General features: G+C 47.1%; 1 protein-coding gene across 6 annotated transcripts in view; it reads right to left on the bottom strand.

The window, feature by feature from the left end:
* LOC128688563 (octopamine receptor beta-2R-like) overlaps window positions 1–21,745 on the bottom strand; it is a 1,632,995-nt gene that overhangs the window by 145,497 nt on the left and 1,465,753 nt on the right. For 5 of the 6 annotated variants that reach the window (XM_070082740.1, XM_070082747.1, XM_070082723.1 and 2 more), the window contains one exon: window positions 6,137–6,184. The exons of the other annotated variant lie outside the window; for it this stretch is intronic. The gene's annotated coding sequence lies outside the window, so the exon portion shown is untranslated. The remainder of the gene's footprint in view (window positions 1–6,136; window positions 6,185–21,745) is intronic. 6 annotated transcript variants of the gene reach the window in all.

Here is a 21,745-nt window from a genome sequence, read left to right on the forward strand (position 1 = left end):
GTGTCAGAGTGGGTGGAAGGTAGAGTGTCAGAGTGGGTGGAAGGTGGGTGGAGAGTGTCAGAGTGGATGGAAGGAAGAGTGTCAGAGTGGGTGGAAGGTAGAGTGTCAGAGTGGATGGAGAGTGGGTAGAGTGTCAGAGTGGGTGGAAGGTAGAGTGTCAGAGTGGATGGAAGAGTAGAAGTAGAGTGTCAGAGTGGGTGGAAGGTAGAGTGTCAGAGTGGATGGAAGGTAGAGTGTCAGAGTGGATGGAAGGTAGAGTGTCAGAGTGGATGGAAGGTAGAGTGTCAGAGTGGATGGAAGGTAGAGTGTCAGAGTGGGTGGAAGGTAGAGTGTCAGAGTGGATGGAAGGTAGAGTGTCAGAGTGTCAGAGTGGATGGAAGGTAGAGTGTCAGAGTGGAAGAGTAGAGTGTCAGAGTGGCTGGAAGGTTGAGTGTCAGAGTGGATGGAAGGTAGAGTGTCAGAGTGGGTGGAAGGTAGAGTGTCAGAGTGGGTGGAAGGTAGAGTGTCAGAGTGGGGGGAAGGTAGAGTGTCAGAGTGTATGGAAGGTAGAGTGTCAGAGTGGGTGGAAGGTAGAGTGTCAGAGTGGATGGAAGGTAGAGTGTCAGAGTGGGTGGAAGGTAGAGTGTCAGAGTGGGTGGAAGGTAGAGTGTCAGAGTGGGTGGAAGGTAGAGTGTCAGAGTGGGTGGAAGGTAGAGTGTCAGAGTGGATGGAAGGTAGAGTGTCAGAGTGGAAGGTAGAGTGTCAGAGTGGGTGGAGAGTGTCAGAGTGGATGGAAGGTAGAGTGTCAGAGTGGGTGGAAGGTAGAGTGTCAGAGCGGATGGAAGGTAGAGTGTCAGAGTGGAGTGGATGGAAGGTACAGTGTCAGAGTGGGTGGAAGGTAGAGTGTCAGAGTGGGTGGAAGGTAGAGTGTCAGAGTGGATGGAAGGTAGAGTGTCAGAGTGGGTGGAAGGTAGAGTGTCAGAGTGGATGGAAGGTAGAGTGTCAGAGTGGGTGGAAGGTAGAGTGTCAGAGTGGGTGGAAGGTAGAGTGTCAGAGTGGATGGAAGGTAGAGTGTCAGAGTGGGTGGAAGGTAGAGTGTCAGAGTGGGTGGAAGGTAGAGTGTCAGAGTGGGTGGAAGGTAGAGTGTCAGAGTGGATCAGAGTGGGTGGAAGGTAGAGTGTCAGAGTGGGTGGAAGGTAGAGTGTCAGAGTGGGTGGAAGGTAGAGTGTCAGAGTGGGTGGAAGGTAGAGTGTCAGAGTGGGTGGAAGGTAGAGTGTCAGAGTGGAAGGTAGAGTGTCAGAGTGGGTGGAAGGTAGAGTGTCAGAGTGGGTGGAAGGTAGAGTGTCAGAGTGGGTGGAAGGTAGAGTGTCAGAGTGGGTGGAAGGTAGAGTGTCAGAGTGGGTGGAAGGTAGAGTGTCAGAGTGGGTGGAAGGTAGAGTGTCAGAGTGAGTGGAAGGTAGAGTGTCAGAGTGGGTGGAAGGTAGAGTGTCAGAGTGGGTGGAAGGTAGAGTGTCAGAGTGGGTGGAAGGTAGAGTGTCAGAGTGGATGGAAGGTAGAGTGTCAGAGTGGGTGGAAGGTAGAGTGTCAGAGTGGATGGAAGGTAGAGTGTCAGAGTGGGTGGAAGGTAGAGTGTCAGAGTGGGTGGAAGGTAGAGTGTCAGAGTGGGTGGAAGGTAGAGTGTCAGAGTGGGTGGAAGGTAGAGTGTCAGAGTGGGTGGAAGGTAGAGTGTCAGAGTGGATGGAAGGTAGAGTGTCAGAGTGGGTGGAAGGTAGAGTGTCAGAGTGGATGGAAGGTAGAGTGTCAGAGTGGGTGGAAGGTAGAGTGTCAGAGTGGATGGAAGGTAGAGTGTCAGAGTGGGTGGAAGGTAGAGTGTCAGAGTGGATGGAAGGTAGAGTGAGTGGGTGGAGAGTGGAGTGGAAGGTAGAGTGTCAGAGTGGATGGAAGGTACAGTGTCAGAGTGGATGGAAGGTAGAGTGTCAGAGTGGGTGGAAGGTAGAGTGTCAGAGTGGATGGAAGGTAGAGTGTCAGAGTGGGTGGAAGGTAGAGTGTCAGAGTGGCCGGAAGGTAGAGTGTGGAAGGTAGAGTGTCAGAGTGGGTGGAAGGTAGAGTGTCAGAGTGGGTGGAAGGTAGAGTGTCAGAGTGGGTGGAAGGTAGAGTGTCAGAGTGGGTGGAAGGTAGAGTGTCAGAGTGGGTGGAAGGTAGAGTGTCAGAGTGGGTGGAAGGTAGAGTGTCAGAGTGGGTGGAAGGTGAGTGTCAGAGTGGGTAGGTAGAGTGTCAGAGTGGGTGGAAGGTAGAGTGTCAGAGTGGATGGAAGGTAGAGTGTCAGAGTGGATGGAAGTGGAAGGTAGAGTGTCAGAGTGGGTGGAATTATAAGTAGCCTTTCGTTGTATTTGTAGTTTCAGCTGAAGAAATTCATGTATGGACCAGGTTTTTTAATCCCTGTTGAAAACTTAGGTATTATACATCCTACAATTACACATGGGTGTATATAGTAAGAGATCAGGTTTAGCCTTTTGCTCTCTGTTACTACGTGTGTTCTGTCTCTTCAGTCCCGTTTTTGCCAACGTTTATCTCGAGCCGCTGGAAAAAGATCAATTCCGCAGACTCACATGTCTAAGAAGTGTGGAGGCCTTTTTGATAATCGTCTCTGGACATTATGATTTTCATCGATTTAAAGACTCTCTTAATGCTGCGGAATCTTCCACACAGGTCAGCATGAAGAAGAAAAAAGACGACTCCTTAACTTCTCTTTATATTTTCTTAATCAAGAAGATAACACACTCAAACACATGGTGTATCGGAAGCTCACTAAGGAGGATAACTTATTTCATCTCTCCCCGCCACAGCATCCAGACTTCAACAACTGAGCAAAAAAGCAAAGAGGTCGCTTTCACTGCTCTCAAATTTTCTCTGTATATCATCCACGCCTGCAGTGGATGCTCACCATTTCCAGGAATGACAGAATATCACCCGTCGTTTCGTTCTCTCCACATGACAAGTAGATGCGTCTGTCACCCCTCTGTCTGGTAAGACCAATATGAAGGGGGGTGTTGTTACTACTAAAACTATTAACGAGATCATCAGGCGTTGCAGACTCAAAACTCCTCTACCGAGGGTTCTACAACATTCCGTGAGGGAGATGCAGCAAATCTTTCGTTGGATAGACATGACGCAACCTGGAAATTCGTCTTCAAGTACAGGGTAAATTCCAATATTATGAATTGTCGAGATGCACAACAACTCTTTCAGGACGACTGAACCAAATGCAGCCTCTTGGAGGTGGGCATTATTCACCATACCAAGATCAATGACCAAAATAATGGAATGTACACACTGGCTTTACCCATCGCTCATATCATCAGTATTTCCTATACTCAAAATATTACCCAGCCTTGGCTTCCATCTTACCTAACTGACCCCACCTCCTTGACTTCTCTTGCCTCACCCCTGAACGTGTCCCAAGACCCCACCTCGAACTTCTATTGTGATCTCTCCCTGCCTTCACCTCAGTGTGTTCGTTTGCGTTCGTGTGTCCTTTCTGCAGATTCGATAAGGTCCAGACCCGGACAAAACACTGTAGCAATAGCTTTAAAGGTTTCCTTTCAATATAGTGTTTTATTATTCCTCTTCTTGGTACGTATATACCTTCCTCCATCAGTTAGCACTTGTTAGCATTTCTCGTAAAGAAGTTTACAGGCGGGCTAATTGGCATGTGTTGGCCCTTTTCAAGTCGAAGTTTACGTGTGGGCTAGTCTGTACTTTTTTACAGCAATAATTCAAAGGTGAACCAGGGAGCACTTGTTGGCACTCGTCTCATAGCAGTCGTATACAGAAGAGCGAGCTGGCTCTTGCTGGCACTGCTTTTAAAGCAGCAGTTCACATACACCTGTACCAGACTATAAACAAATAGTAACTACAAATTTAATCAGTCTGATCCAGAATTACAAATTCTCACCGAAACAAACACTGATACTGGGTAACGAAAACAGCAGCAGCAGGGTGGCAGCGGCAGAAGCGGCGGCAGCAGCAGCACCACAAATTCGATCACAGTAACAGAAACACTACAATATTACAGAACAAAAACGCACAATACAGTGGCTGGAACTACATAAATATCCCGCACATAGGAGAAAGAAACATATACGGTCCGACTTGGACCTTTAACTAGTCACACAGAGTCATTAGTTAATGGTCCAAGAATGATCGAAACGTCGTTATAAGTTTCTTCCTCCTATGTGCGGGTTATTTGTGTATCATTCTTCAACTTGTCGGATTTCTGAACAATCTACATCAGAACTTATAATGGACAACAAAACAGCAGTGAGAGAGGTCCCAGTTACTGCTGAAAGAAGAGTCAGAAGTACAGCATTGAGAGAGGTCCCTGGTACCGCTGAGAGAAGAGACACAAGCACAGCATTGAGAGAGGTCCCTCGTACTGCTGAGAGAAGAATCACAAGCACAGCAGTGAGAGAGGTCCCTGGTACTGCTTAGAGAAGAGTCACAAGCACAGCAGTGAGCGAGGTCCCTGGTACTGCTGACAGAAGGGTCACAAGCACAGCAGTAAGAGAGGTCCCTGGTACTGCTGAGAGAAGAATCACAAGCACAGTAGTGAGGGAGCTTCCTGGTATTGCTGAGAGAAGAATCACAAGCACAGTAGTGAGATAGGTCCCTGGTACTGCTGAGGGAAGAGTCACAAGCACAGCAGTGAGAGAGATCCCTGGTACTGATGAGAGAAGAGTCACAAGCACAGCAATGAGAGAGGTTCCTCGCACTGCTGAGAGAAGAATCACAAGCACATTAGTGAGGGAACTTTCTGGTAATGCTGAGAGAAAAATCACAAGCACAGTAGTGAGATAGGTCCCTGGTACTGCTGAGAGAAGGGTCACAAGCATAGAAGTGAGAGAGGTCCCTGGTACTGCTGAGAGAAGAGTCACAAGCACAGCTGTGAGAGATCTCTCTGTTACTACTGAGATATGAGTCACTAGCACAGCTGTGAGAGAGGTCCCTGGTACTGCTGAGAGAAGAGTCACAAGCACTGCAGTGAGAGAGGTCCGTGCTACTACTGAGAGAACAATCACAAGCACAGCAGTGAGAGAACTTCCTGGTACTACTGAGAGAAGAGTCACAAGCACAGCTGTGAGAGAGCTCCCTGGTACTACTGAGACAATAGTCACGTGCACAGCAGTGAGAGAGGTTCCTGGTACTACTGAGAGAGGAATCACAAGCACAACAGTTAGAGACCTCTCTTGTGCTACTGAGAGAAGAATCACAAGCACAGCAGTGAAAGAGGTCCCTGGTACTGCTGAGAAAAGTGTCGCAAGCACAGCAGTGAGAGGTCCCTGGCACTGCTGAGAGAAGAGTCACAAGCACAGTGAGAGAGATCCTTATCACTTCTGAGAGAAGAGTCACAAGTACAGCAGTGAGAGAGGTCCCTTCTGCTGCTGAGAGAAGAGTCACAGGCAGAGCAGTGCGAGAGCTCCCTGGTACTGCTGAGAGAAGAGTCACAAGCACAGCAGTGAGAGACCTCCCTCTTTCTACTGAGATTAGAGTCACAAGCACAGCAGTGAGAAACCTCCCTGGTACTACTGAGAGAAGAGTCACAAGCACAGCTGTGAGAGACCTCCCTGGTACTACTGAGAGAAGAGTCACAAGCACAGCTGTGAGAGACCTCCCTGGTACTACTGAGAGAAGAGTCACAAGCACAGCTGTGAGAGAGGCCCCTGGTACTGCTGACATAAGAGTCACAAGCACAGCTGTGAGAGAGATCTCTGGTACTACTGAGAGAAGCCACAAGCGAAGCAGCCAGAGAGGCCCCTGGTACTGCTGAGAGAAAGTTAACAACAGCAAAAAGAGAGAAGTCCCTGGTGCTACTGAGAGTAAGTTAACAACAACAACAATAAGAGATAAGTCACTGGTACTGCTGAGAGAAAGGTAACAAACACAGCAACAACAAAGAGAAACAAAGGTCCCTGGTGCTACTAAGAGAAAGCTCAGGATAGCAAACACAACAACAAAAAAGAGAAGCAGAGTTTCCTGGTGCTACTGAGAGAAAATTAGCAACAACAATAAACACAATAACAAAAACAACAACAAGAAGAAACAGAGATCTCCGCTTCTACTGTGAGATGATTTACAACAACAAACAGCTGAGATTTACCTCGGGGTACCTGAGCGCGAGGTCAGCCTCCTCAGCCCTCCATGGCAGCTGAAAGAAAACAACAGAAATAATCATTCTGTGGTTAATAAATAATGCCAAGTCCGTGAGGAGTTTCTTAATGAAACTGTAGACACTGATACTGTGATCTCTCTCTCTCTCTCTCTCTCTCTCTCTCTCTCTCTCTCTCTCTCTCTCTCTCTCTCTCTCTCTCTCTCTCTCTCTCTCTCTCTCTCTCTCTCTCTCTCTCTCTCTTCATTTGCCTTACATGAGAGAATTCGTTCATAAAAGCAAGAAAGTTAATATAAGCGAAATTTACGAATGTCATAAAGCCCATAACGAGAGCGTTGATGATCACATGACAAGACTCCCACTAACAAGACTCCCACTAACAAGACTCCCACTAACAAGACTCCCACTAACAAGACTCCCACTAACAAGACTCCCACTAACAAGACTCCCACTAACAAGACTCCCACTAACAAGACTCCCACCAACAAGACTCCCACTAACAAGACTTCCACTAACAAGACTCCCACTAACAAGACTCCCACTAACAAGACTCCCACTAACAAGACTCCCACTAACAAGACTCCCACTAACAAGACTCCCACTAACAAGACTCCCACTAACAAGACTCCCACTAACAAGACTCCCACTAACAAGACTCCCTAACAAGACTCCCACTAACAAGACTTCCCACTAACAAGACTCCCACTAACAAGACTCCCACTAACAAGACTCCCACTAACAAGACTCCCACTAACCACTAACAAGACTCCCACTAACAAGACTTCCACTAACAAGACTCCCACTAACAAGACTCCCACCAACAAGACTCCCACTAACAAGACTCCCACTAACAAGACTCCCACTAACAAGACTCCCACTAACAAGACTCCCACTAATAAGACTCCCACTAACAAGACTCCCACTAAGAAGACTCCCACTAAGAAGACTCCCACTAACAAGACTCCCACTAACAAGACTCCCACTAACAAGACTTCCACTAACAAGACTCCCACTAACAAGACTCCCACTAACAAGACTCCCACTAACAAGACTCCCACTAACAAGACTCCCACTAACAAGACTCCCACTAACAAGACTCCCACTAACAAGACTCCCACTAACAAGACTCCCACTAACAAGACTCCCACTAACAAGACTCCCACTAACAAGACTCCCACTAACAAGACTCCCACTAACAAGACTCCCACTAACAAGACTCCCACTAACAAGACTCCCACTAACAAGACTCCCACTAACAAGACTCCCACTAACAAGACTCCCACTAACAAGACTCCCACTAACAAGACTCCCACTAACAAGACTCCCACTAACAAGACTTCCACTAACAAGACTCCCACTAACAAGACTCCCACTAACAAGATTCCCACTAACAAGACTCCCACTAACAAGACTCCCACTAACAAGACTCCCACTAACAAGACTCCCACTAACAAGATTCCCACTAACAAGACTCCCACTAACAAGACTCCCACTAACAAGACTCCCACTAACAAGTCTCCCACTAACAAGACTCCCACTAACAAGACTCCCACTAACAAGACTCCCACTAACAAGACTCCCACTAACAAGACTCCCACTAACAAGACTCCCACTAACAAGACTCCCACTAACAAGACTCCCACTAACAAGACTCCCACTAATAACACTCCCACTAACAACACTCCCACTAACAAGACTCCCACTAACAAGACTTCCACTAACAAGACTCCCACTAACAAGACTCCCACTAACAAGACTTCCACTAACAAGACTCCCACTAACAAGACTCCCACTAACAAGACTCCCACTAACAAGACTCCCACTAACAAGACTCCCACTAACAAGACTCCCACTAACAAGACTCCCACTAATAACACTCCCACTAACAACACTCCCACTAACAACACTCCCACTAACAAGACTCCCACTAACAAGACTCCCACTAACAAGACTCCCACTAACAAGGCTTCCACTAACAAGACTCCCACTAACAAGACTCCCACTAACAAGACTCCCACTAACAAGACTCCCACTAACAAGACTCCCACTAACAAGACTCCCACTAATAACACTCCCACTAACAACACTCCCACTAACAAGACTCCCACTAACAAGACTCCCACTAATAACACTCCCACTAACAACACTCCCACTAACAAGACTCCCACTAACAAGACTTCCACTAACAAGACTCCCACTAACAAGACTCTCACTAACAAGACTCCCACTAACAAGACTCCCACTAACAAGACTCCCACTAACAAGACTCCCACTAATAACACTCCCACTAACAAGACTCCCACTAACAAGACTCCCACTAACAAGACTCCCACTAACAAGACTCCCACTAACAAGACTTACACTAACAAGACTCCCACTAACAAGACTCCCACTAACAAGACTCCCACTAACAAGACTCCCACTAACAAGACTCCCACTAATAACACTCCCACTAACAACACTCCCACTAACAACACTCCCACTAACAACACTCCCACTAACAAGACTCCCACTAGAGAGAGAGAGAGAGAGAGAGAGAGAGAGAGAGAGAGAGAGAGAGGAAGAGGGAGAGAGGGGGGGGGAGAGGGAGGTAGTGGGGCGAAAAATCACCTCTATAGTTCATTAGTCATCTCGAATAAAAACCAGAGGAGAACGATTATAGAGCTACGGAAAATAATATAAACAGGTTGTAGAGCAAGTTCCTGGAGTGACATCACCTCGCTCTGTATAATCGTGTTATCACTGACTTGATGAAAACTCTATATAGAGCGAGAAGGTCGTGGCCATAAAAGCTTGTTGTGTGCCGGCATCTTTACTGCGTTGGCAGTACGCTTGCTTTATTCACCTTGAAAGTGCTCTATAACCTCACAGATAAGCAGGTACAAAACACTGGTTACCTTGAACCTGCTGTGGGAAGTGTCGAGGCACACTATGGAGGAGCACCATGGAGGAGCACCATGGAGGAGCACCATGGAGGCACACTATGGAGGAGCACCATGGAGGCGCACCATGGAGGAGCACCATGGAGGAGCACCATGGAGGAGCACCATGGAGGAGCACCATGGAGGAGCACCATGGAGGAGCACCATGGAGGAGCACCATGGAGGAGCACCATGGAGGAGCACCATGGAGGAGCACCATGGAGGAGCACCATGGAGGAGCACCATGGAGGAGCACCATGGAGGAGCACCATGGAGGAGCACCATGGAGGAGCACCATGGAGGAGCACCATGGAGGAGCACCATGGAGGAGCACCATGGAGGAGCACCATGGAGGAGCACCATGGAGGCGCACCATGGAGGAGCACCATGGAGGAGCACCATGGAGGAACACCATGGAGGAGCACCATGGAGGAGCACCATGGAGGAGCACCATGGAGGCGCACCATGGAGGAGCACCATGGAGGAGGACCATGGAGGAGCACCATGGAGGAGCACCATGGAGGAGCACCATGGAGGAGCACAATGGAGGCGCACCATGGAGGAGCACCATGGAGGAGGACCATGGAGGCACACTATGGAGGAGCACCATGGAGGCACACTATGGAGGAGCACCATGGAGGCACACTATGGAGGAGCACCATGGAGGCACACTATGGAGGAGCACCATGGAGGAGCACCATGGAGGAGCACCATGGAGGAGCACCATGGAGGAGCACCAAGGAGGAGCACCATGGAGGAGCACCATGGAGGAGCACCATGGAGGCACACTATGGAGGAGCACCATGGAGGCGCACGCACCATGGAGGAGCACCATGGAGGAGCACCATGGAGGAGCACCATGGAGGAGCACCATGGAGGAGCACCATGGAGGAGCACCATGGAGGCACACTATGGAGGAGCACCATGGAGGCGCACCATGGAGGAGCACCATGGAGGAGCACCATGGAGGAGCACCATGGAGGAGCACCATGGAGGAGCACCATGGAGGAGCACCATGGAGGAGCACCATGGAGGAGCACCATGGAGGAGCACCATGGAGGCACACTATGGAGGAGCACCATGGAGGCGCACCATGGAGGAGCACCATGGAGGAGCACCATGGAGGAGCACCATGGAGGAGCACCATGGAGGAGCACCATGGAGGAGCACCATGGAGGAGCACCATGGAGGAGCACCATGGAGGAGCACCATGGAGGAGCACCATGGAGGCACACTATGGAGGAGCACCATGGAGGCGCACCATGGAGGAGCACCATGGAGGAGCACCATGGAGGCACACTATGGAGGAGCACCATGGAGGCACACTATGGAGGAACACCATGGAGGAGCACCATGGAGGCACACTATGGAGGAGCACCATGGAGGAGCACCATGGAGGCACACTATGGAGGAGCACCATGGAGGCACACTATGGAGGAGCACCATGGAGGCACACTATGGAGGAGCACCATGGAGGCACACCATGGAGGAGCACCATGGAGGCACACTATGGAGGAGCACCATGGAGGCACACTATGGAGGAGCACCATGGAGGCACACTATGGAGGAGCACCATGGAGGCACACTATGGAGGAGCACCATGGAGGCACACTATGGAGGAGCACCATGGAGGCACAGTATGGAGGAGCTCCATGGAGGCACAATATGGAGGAGCACCATGGAGGCACACTATGGAGGAGCACCATGGAGGCACACTATGGAGGAGCACCATGGAGGCACACTATGGAGGAGCACCATGGAGGCACACTATGGAGGAGCACCATGGAGGCACACTATGAAGGAGCACCATGGAGGCACACTATGGAGGAGCACCATGGAGTTACACTATGGAGGAGCACCATGGAGGCACACTATGGAGGAGCACCATGGAGGCACACTATGGAGGAGCACCATGGAGGCACACTATGGAGGAGCACCATGGAGGCACACTATGGAGAAGCACCATGGAGGCACACTATGGAGGAGCACCATGGAGGCACACTATGGAGGAGCACCATGGAGGCACACTATGGAGGAGCACCATGGAGGCACACTATGGAGGAGCACCATGGAGGCACACTATGGAGGAGCACCATGGAGGCACACTATGGAGGAGCACCATGGAGGCACACTATGGAGGAGCACCATGGAGGCACACTATGGAGGAGTACCATGGAGGCACACTATGGAGGAGCACCATGGAGGTACACTATGGAGGAGCACCATGGAGGCACACTATGGAGGAGCACCATGGAGGCACACTATGGAGGAGCACCATGGAGGCACACTATGGAGGAGCACCATGGAGGCACACTATGGAGGAGCACCATGGAGGCACACTATGGAGGAGCACCATGGAGGCACACTATGGAGGAGCACCATGGAGGCACACTATGGAGGAGCACCATGGAGGCACACTATGGAGGAGCACCATGGAGGCACACTATGGAGAAGCACCATGGAGGCACACTATGGAGGAGCACCATGGAGGCATACTATGGAGGAGCACCATGGAGGCACACTATGGAGGAGCACCATGGAGGCACACTATGGAGGAGCACCATGGAGGCGCACCATGGAGGAGCACCATGGAGGCACACTATGGAGGAGCACCATGGAGGCACACTATGGAGGAGCACCATGGAGGCACACTATGGAGGAGTACCATGGAGGCACACTATGGAGGAGCACCATGGAGGTACACTATGGAGGAGCACCATGGAGGCACAGTATGGAGGAGCACCATGGAGGCGCACCATGGAGGAGCACCATGGAGGCACACTATGGAGGAGCACCATGGAGGCACACTATGGAGGAGCACCATGGAGGCGCACCATGGACGAGCACCATGGAGGCACACTATGGAGGAGCACCATGGAGGCACACTATGGAGGAGCACCATGGAGGCACACTATGGAGGAGCACCATGGAGGCGCACCATGGAGGCGCACCATGGAGGAGCACCATGGAGGTGCACCATGGAGGAGCACCATGGAGGCGCACCATGGAGGAGCACCATGGAGGTGCACCATGGAGGCGCACCATGGAGGTGCACCATGGAGGCGCACCATGAAGGCGCACCATGGAGGCGCACCATGGAGGCGCACCATGTAGGCGCTCCATGTAGGCACACCATGGAGGAGCACCATGGAGGCGCACCATGGAGGCGCACCATGGAGGCGCACCATGGAGGCGCACCATGGAGGCGCACCATGGAGGAGCACCATGGAGGAGCACCATGGAGGAGCACCATGGAGGCGCACCATGGAGGCGTACCATGTAGGAGCACCATGGAGGAGCACCATGGAGGCGCACCATGGAGGAGCACCATGGAGGAGCACCATGGAGGCGCACCATGGAGGCGCACCATGGAGGCGCACCATGGAGGCGCACCATGGAGGAGCACCATGGAGGAGCACCATGGAGGAGCACCATGGAGGCGCACCATGGAGGCGCACCATGGAGGCGCACCATGGAGGCGCACCATGGAGGCGCATCATGGAGGCGCACCATGGAGGCGCACCATGGAGGCGCACCATGGAGGCGCACCATGGAGGAGCACCATGGAGGCGCACCATGGAGGAGCACCATGGAGGCGCACCATGGAGGCGCACCATGGAGGAGCACCATGGAGGAGCACCATGGAGGCGCACCATGGAGGCGCACCATGGAGGCGCACCATGGAGGAGCACCATGGAGGCACACTATGGAGGAGCACCATGGAGGCGCACCATGGAGGCGCACCATGGAGGCGCACCATGGAGGCACACCGCTAGGCTTTTCTAGTAAGTTCTCTTCCATAACGTTAATTAACTAGCAGGAACGCATTAATTTCTTCCTCCTTGATTCACTGCCAACAAATTTGTCCAATGCCAACCTCACTGCTCTGAAACACCTTAATCTCTATGGGACAATTATGTATGGTAGGCAAATACGATCAGTTGTTTTTTCTTTAAATTCGTCAACAATCAGTCAGGTGATTATGGGACTGAAGGTGTTCCTTCACACTCGTTAATGACCGTGAAGTGCTTCTTAAGACTCGTTAATGACTTCGAAGTGTTCCTTAAGACTCGTTAATGAGCCTGAATTGTTCTTAAAACTCGTTAATGACCTTGGAGGACTCCTTAATAGACTCGCTCATGATTTTAATGCGTTCCATAAAACTCGTTAATGACATTGAAGTCATTAAGGCTCGTTAATGACTTGCATTTCCTCCCTAAGACAATTAAATATTTTTTTACCCATTTTCGAGTGACCAGCGCCGGTGTGGAGCCTCAACTAGGAAAACAATATATGAAACTTGACCAAAACTAAAAGAAAATAATATGTGAAACGCGACCATAATAAGAAAATAATATGTAAAACGTGAACAAAACAATAATGAAATTAATGTATCAAGACCATCGCCTGACTTGACGGATGTGAGGTATGAAACAGAGAAGCTTAGAGACAATTGAGGGATATGATCACGACATATACTATACTCTGAGTCATACACAATGTCGATTTAGGCTGCTAGGGATGAAACAAGGACAAGGGGAAATGACTGGAAATTACCAGCCTAAATGAGCTGCGGGGATACTAGGATATATTGACTATTACAGAAATGGACATCAGCACTGACACAGTGGTAACAACACTTAAATAGACAATGACAAGTATACTGTGGATTTTTTTTTTTTATAATTTTCCTGAATGTTGAGTATATAAATGTAAATATATAATATTATGTAAATTGTGATGCTGTGTGGCATGCAAAGAGTATGTTACAATTTATTTGGCGTATATCACACTCCCATATAGGCTGCCTCCCAACTAGCGAACAGGGTGCTAAGGGTTTAAGGATCAATAGGGTACCCATCGTTAAATCAGTACCTTGGTTCATTGGCCAATCATAGGCAAGTCCGCCAGAGCTGAAGCAACGTGGTTCACTTGCAGTAAGCATTGGCAGACTTGCCTACCTGCTGGCTGAGTATGGTGCACTCTCTCTGGCTTCTGTTTTGCCATCTGTCACCATGGTGCACACTTATAGACTGGGTGAAGGCAAAATATACATTATAGTCTACTGCTGAGTTCGTTTGCTCCAATTCCCATTACGATCAGGTCTCGCAGGCCATTCATTACCTGTGATCGTAATATGGGAGCTCTGTCCGAGAGATGGAGCTGGAGCTAGAGCTGGTCTTGGCATTGGTTGGACTGCATTGCTGTTGCCTTTTGTATTGTCTGTTAGTCTTGCTACTGTGTGTGTATCCTGCAAGTCGCCCTGTCCTATTGCAGCTTGTTGCGTGCATTACAAACAGTATGTTACAGTAGGTCATACCACCAACACGGGTGAGGCGGTTGGTGTTTGAGTATACTCTCCTAAATCTGCTCAAACTATCTCTACAGCGTTTCTGGCGAATTGTTCGTTCCATTGGCATAAAATTCCAACGAATTCTCACTGCTGCGCAGCTTCGTGACATTATTCGTACCAAATGAAGGGTTAAATCAACTATGGCGCACCAAACTGAGGTATCTCTCAATAAAGGAGCTATTAATCCCCGATCTCCACTTAGATTCCTTTATGATGTGGGAAAGCAATCAGACCAGCAGTCTCGTGAAGCAGGTGGTGCACAGGGTTTGTCTCAGGTCGAGTCAGCTTCGTTGGTGCTTGAATTAGCTAAACTCAATCTATAAACAACCAGAGAGCAGCGAGCATTTGCTAAAGAGGAATTTGATAGAGAGAAAGAGAGGAGATAATTTAAGCAGACTGTTGGTGACTACTTTAGTGTGCAAAAAGCAGTGCTGTTAGTACCTCACTTTGTTGAGTCTGAGCCTGAGCAGTTCTTCGAGGCATTTGAAAACAAGGCTCTAGGAATGAGGTGGCTTGGGGGCATTGGGCAACACTGGATCTGCATACTGTGTTGTACGGCAAAGCGCAAGAGTTCACAGCTGTTTTAAATAATGAAGAATTTGCTAATTATTGGGTAGTTGAAGCAGAGGTTCTTGGGGCATATCAATGTATTCCTACCAAGTACAGGAGGGAATTCAAGTTGTGCAAGCGTCAGCTGGGTCAGTATCATGTAGATTTTGTAAGGCAGCAGTCAAAAAACTTCACCAAATGGTACAAGGCGAGTGGTGTCGCCAACTTCTCTGACTTAGTGCAGTTACTTTTGGTAGGTAACCTGCTGGGATCTGTTGGGCCAGAAGTTTGAATCTTTCTTGAAGATCATTTGTTGACCACTGCATTAGAAGCAGCCAGGCTGGCTGACACTTTTGAGACTAACCGCTCCTTGACAGAGCGATCTAATCTTTCTTCCCAACAGCCTTGCATGAATAGAGATCGTCATGAATATTTCCCTAACTAGAGGAAGAAGTGGCAGGATGAAAGTGAAGGGGAGTAGGAAATGAATGGTTGTCTAGGGCAATTGGTGTAAATTGCTGGCTAGACAGATACTGCAAGGAACTTGCAATCCCATTCATTGACAACTGGAACAACTTTTATGGCAAACATGATATGTATGCAAGGGATGGGGTACATCTCTCTGGGGCTGGGGTGGTAGCACTTGCAAACTCAATTGAGAAGGCCATTGGTGAAATGCCTATGATTTTAAACTGATGGAAGATAGAGGTATGGGTGTGTGTGGGAAACAACCAGGTTGCAGCACTAGGGTTGGAAACAGTAAATGTATAAAAGGCATTCAGCATGAAGTTATAAATAAAGACAATAGATCAGGTCAGCAAACAAAGGGGGACAGCAGAGGGCAGCAAGGGACTAGCTCCCTTAAGGTTTACTATACTAATAGCAGGAGTGTAAGAAATAAGATAGATGAGCTAAGATTAATTGCAAGTGCAGGAAACATAGATATTATTGCTATAACAGAGACCTGGCTCAATCTGAAAGATAGAGAGATGCCCTCTGAATGTCACATACAAGGCTATAAATTATTCCACGCTGACAGGGTCAACAGGAAAGGTGGTGGAGTAGCGATGTATGTCAGAGACAATTTAAATTGTTGTGTTAGACAAGATATTAAATTAGAAGCGTCAGCCACTGAATCTGTTTGGTTACAGCTTCTCGAGGGCCGAGAAAAACTAATTTTGGGTGTGATTTACAGGGCCCCAAATCTTGATAGGGAGTGCAGTAAACTTCTATGGGACGAAATTCGTAAGGCATCTACATACGAAAATGTTGTGCTAATGGGAGATTTCAACTATAGACAGATTGACTGGAGCAATTTGACAGGAAATTTAGAGTCAGGTGACTTTCTTGATACGATCCAAGATTGTTTTTTAAAACAGCTTGTGACAGAGCCTACTAGGGGAAATAACCTCCTTGACTTGGTTCTTGCCAGTAGGGAAACACTAATTAATAATCTTGAGGTTAATGATGAGCTTGGGGAAAGTGATCACAAATCACTCAGTTTTAATATATCATGGAATTTCCCTAATAATGGCAATCAAGTCTCTGTCCCTGACTTCCGCTTGGCTGATTTCATAGGACTGAAAAATTACTTAGGTGAGGTGAACTGGAATGACCTGACTAAGGGTCAGGTAGGTGGTGATGGTTGCCGATATGATGCTTTCCAGGGCATAGTTCTAGCTGCTCAGTCAAATTATGTACCAAATAGGGAAATCAGATCAAACAAAAATGATCCTAAATGGATGAACAATAGATTAAAATATCTGATTGGTCAAAAGAGAGGCATATATAGGCAAATCAAAAGAGGAGAGGGGCAATTAAGAAATCGATATATTCAGTTAAAGAGAGAAATAAAAAAGGGAATTAGAAAAGCAAAAAGAGATTATGAGGTTAAAGTTGCAAGAGAATCGAAGACTAACCCAAAAGGATTCTTTCAGGTATACAGAATAAGATCAGGGACAAGATAGGCCCGCTCAAAAGTTCCTCGGGTCAGCTCACTGACAGTGATAAGGAAATGTGTAGAATTTTTAACACATACTTCCTCTCAGTTTTTACACAGGAGGATACCAGCGATATTCCAGTAATGATAAATTATGTAGAACAGGACGATAATAAACTGTGCACGATTAGGGTCACAAGTGACATGGTCCTTAGGCAAATAGATAAATTAAAACCTAACAAATCCCCAGGCCCTGATGAACTGTATGCAAGGGTTCTAAAGGAATGTAAAGAGGAGCTTAGCAAACCTTTGGCTAATCTTTTCAACATATCACTACAAACTGGCATGGTGCCAGATAAGTGGAAAATGGCAAATGTGATACCTATTTACAAAACAGGTGACAGGTCCTTAGCTTCGAACTATAGACCAATAAGCCTAACCTCCATAGTGGGAAAATTTATGGAATCAATAATTGCCGAGGCAGTTCGTAGCCACCTTGAAAAGCATAAATTAATCAACGAATCTCAGCATGGTTTTACAAAGGGGCGTTCCTGCCTTACGAATTTATTAACTTTTTTCACTAAGGTATTTGAGGAGGTAGATCATGGTAATGAATATGATATTGTGTATATGGACTTCAGTAAGGCTTTTGACAGGGTCCCACATCAGAGACTATTGAGGAAAATTAAAGCATATGGAATAGGAGGAGAAATTTTTTCCTGGATAGAGGCAGCAGAGAGTTTGCGTAAATGGGGAGAAATCAGAGTGGGAAAGCGTTACGAGCGGTGTTCCACAGGGGTCAGTGTTGGGCCCCCTGCTGTTCACAATCTACATAAACGACATAGATGAGGGCATAAAGAGCGACATCGGCAAGTTTGCCGATGACACCAAAATAGGCCGTCGAATTCATTCTGACGAGGACATTCGAGCACTCCAGGAAGATTTGAATAGACTGATGCAGTGGTCGGAGAAGTGGCAGATGCAGTTTAATATAGACAAATGCAAAGTTCTAAATGTTGGACAGGACAATAACCATGCCACATATAAACTAAATAATGTAGATCTTAATATTACGGATTGCGAAAAAGATTTAGGAGTTATGGTTAGCAGTAATCTGAAACCAAGACAACAGTGCATAAGTGTTCGCAATAAAGCTAATAGAATCCTTGGCTTCATATCAAGAAGCATAAATAATAGGAGTCCTCAGGTTGTTCTTCAACTCTATACATCCTTGGTTAGGCCTCATTTAGATTATGCTGCACAGTTTTGGTCACCGTATTACAGGATGGATATAAATTCTCTGGAAAATGTACAAAGGAGGATGACAAAGTTGATCCCATGTATCAGAAACCTTCCCTATGAGGATAGACTAAGGGCCCTGAATCTGCACTCTCTAGAAGGACGTAGAATTAGGGGGGATATGATTGAGGTGTATAAATGGAAGACAGGAATAAATAAAGGGGATGTAAATAGTGTGCTGAAAATATCTAGCCTGGATAGGACTCGCAGCAATGGTTTTAAGTTGGAAAAATTCAGATTCAGGAAGGATATAGGAAAGTACTGGTTTGTTAATAGAGTTGTGGATGAGTGGAACAAACTCCCGAGTACAGTTATAGAGGCCAGAACGTTGTGTAGCTTTAAAAATAGGTTGGATAAATGCATGAGTGGATGTGGGTGGGTGTGAGTTGGACCTGATAGCTTGTGCTACCAGGTCGGTTGCCGTGTTCCTCCCTTCAGTCAATGTGACCTGACCTGACTAGGTTGGGTGCATTGGCTTAAGCCAGTAGGAGACTTGGACCTGCCTCGCATGGGCCAGTAGGCCTTCTGCAGTGTTCCTTCGTTCTTATGTTCTTATGTTCTTATGAATAATGAAGCCAACCAAATAAGTCGGCAACCTAGTGAGCGACGGCCAAATTAAAGCATGAGGTAACCTGTTACTGTTGTCATAAACCCGGCCACGTCAAGTCCAACTGCCCAATTTAGCCTCAACCCTTAGGAAAAATCAACATCCTCCCTTTTGAGATGAACCAGAAAGAAGTAGTGTGGTATGGTCCCATACTACAGTACATGCCACATCTCCCTTCAGGAGAATGAAAAAAGAAATTGAAGTAACCACTTTTAAGGATACTGGGGCTTATTATTCTTTTATAAGAAAGGATGTACTCCCCCTCTCTGAAAAGACGTCACTGCATTCCTCCATTCCTTTATAAGCATTTGGAGGAATTGTATTATCTGTCCCTTTACATAAGATACATGTGCAGAGTAAATATTATACAGGATATTTGACAGTAGGTGTTTCTGAGGGATTCCCTATGAAAGATGCCATGTTATTGCTGGGTAATAACATTCTTAATTCGACAAAATGTCCAGAACCTAAAATGCCATAACTCGGGCAAAATCCCGAGGGATGTCTGTCGAAAATCCTGACCCATCCTTGGACGACTCATATCTAGGGTTAGACAATTTGTTTTACAAGGAAAACTGGCCAGGCCCCATCAATTTAGTAAAAAGTCCCAGACCAAGGCACCCTACTCCAGGGTTGCAGGATTGCCAGACATCTCTGTTTCCATGCCCGAGGGACTGTCCTTTCAGGAAGAACAGCGAAGAGATCCTTCCTTAAACTTCGCTTTTCAGGCAGCCATGGGTGAATCCCACTCAGATCACCCAGTCAAATACAAAATTTAACACAGCCTACTGCTCTGCACAGAGACTAGTAAGGAGGTAAGGGGAAGCCCAAAATTAGATTGACTGGTAGTTCCTAAGAAATTTAGAACACATATTTTTAATATAGTTCACAATTCCTATTTAGGAGCTCATTTGGGAATTACAAAAACTCTGTATTGAATATTGAAAGAATTTTAATGGTCAAAAATAAGGCATGATGTGAAGAATCACATCCATTCTTGTAGGGAATGTCAACAAGTAGGTAAACCTAGACGCCCCATTAATCCTGCACCACTTCATCCCATACCTGCAGATGGAGAACCGTTTGCAAAGCTAATCATTGACTGTGTGGGACCATTACCAAAAATCAAAGTCAGGGAACCAGTACATATATGCTATCATGGATAAAGCTACATGTTTCTCGATTTAAAGCTCTCCCTGAGAAGTTTAAGAGTTTCCAGTTAACTATTAATTTGTGTAAGTCATCCTTTGGCCAGTCTACTATTATTTTTTGGGGGCCATGAAGTAGATAATGGTAAAGTAACCCCTAAGTTTGCTAAAATTCTTGCCATTAAGAACTACCCGCTACCTTATAACAGAAAATCCTTCCAGCGTTTCTTAGGGATGGTAGGTCTCTACAGACGATTCTGTAAGAAACAAAATTTTCAATGGGCCCCTGAGTGTTAACAAGCATTTTTTTTTTTTTTAGTGAGGGGACATTCTGCTGCCGTCCACAGGTTTCTTGAACCAACGTTAGCCCTACTGTCTGCTGTCTCCCTCTAGATAGAGTTTGACTTTAAGTCTCGAGAAAAGTTGTGCTCTATCTAATCATTTGGATGGTTGAGAGGAAAGGCGGTTCCTTTATTATTCAGTGCGATACTGGCATGCTACCCATGGAGGTGGAGCCCTTTTTGAGTATGTTACAATTTATTCGGCGAATGTCACACTCCTATGTAGGCTGCCTCCCAACTAGTAAACCGGGTGCTAAGGGTTTAACGATCGATAGGATACACGTCGTTAAATCAGCGATTTGGATCATTGACCAATCACAGGCAAGCCTGCCAAAGCTGAAGCAACGTGGTTCACCTGCGGTAAGCATTGGCAGACTTGCCTACCTGCTGGTTGAGTACAGTGCACAGTCTCTGGCTTCTGCTTTGCTATCTGTCACCATAGTGTACACTTATTATTATTCTATCTGTACATATTGTACACAGTGTACATATCTGTATATAGTGGGGTGAAGGCAAAATATACATCATAATCGACTGCTGAGTTTGTTTGCTCCAATTCCCATTACGACCAGGTCTCACAGGCCATTCATTACCTGTTTTCGTAACACTCTGATAGACCTTCTGGAAATTTCGAGTGAATGCGGGTGTGCAGTGGCCGCGGAGGGAATAAATAAAAATACTACGTAATAGCAGCAAACATGGTGGACTGAACAATGTTCCCTGAGTCATGTCATTATTCATTTCATATAAAGTTCACACCTTCTAATTTAGCAGAGTTACTGGTTTCATTAAATGTTAATTCATAATTATTGATAGGTTCAACTTTGTGTGAGTGTGTCTTGGAGTGAGTGGGCATCGAAGGAGGTACAGTGTTGCGACCTTCTGTACCTGAAGTCCCACCTAGCTCTGAGATGCAATTATCATTAGTAAGTGAAATGTTTAGCTTAGTTGTATCTGGCCCAAATTATATGCGTGTAAGAATTCAGGTTTACGCCTATGAATCGCATGCACATAATTTCTCACATATATAATTAATAGAGGACTGTTTCGTTGACAAGATATCGCACGGAAATATGTAAACAAAATTGTAAAACGTTGTATGTGGCCCTGTCAGTTAGCATCATGAATATGACTGTATCAGTAATAAGAAGGTTGACCAAACGCAAAACACAAAACTATGGCGTAAGCGAGATAGTCAGCGTCTACATGGCTTTGGTTGCACGCAATACCAACACGTCTTAACCTTGGCATGACCTGCATAAAGAATGGGAATCATCTGGATGACAACACACACACATACAAACACACATACACACACACACACATACACACACACACACAGCAGCAGCAGACGTGGGTCACAAGGCTCCGAGATCTCTAGTGGTTTTTAATGCATGCAACAACTGCTAGCAGTAATCAGCGGTAGTGACAACGTCAGTGAAC

The sequence above is a fragment of the Cherax quadricarinatus genome, chromosome 1 (genome assembly GCF_038502225.1).
Source record: "Cherax quadricarinatus isolate ZL_2023a chromosome 1, ASM3850222v1, whole genome shotgun sequence".
NCBI lineage: Eukaryota > Metazoa > Arthropoda > Malacostraca > Decapoda > Parastacidae > Cherax > Cherax quadricarinatus.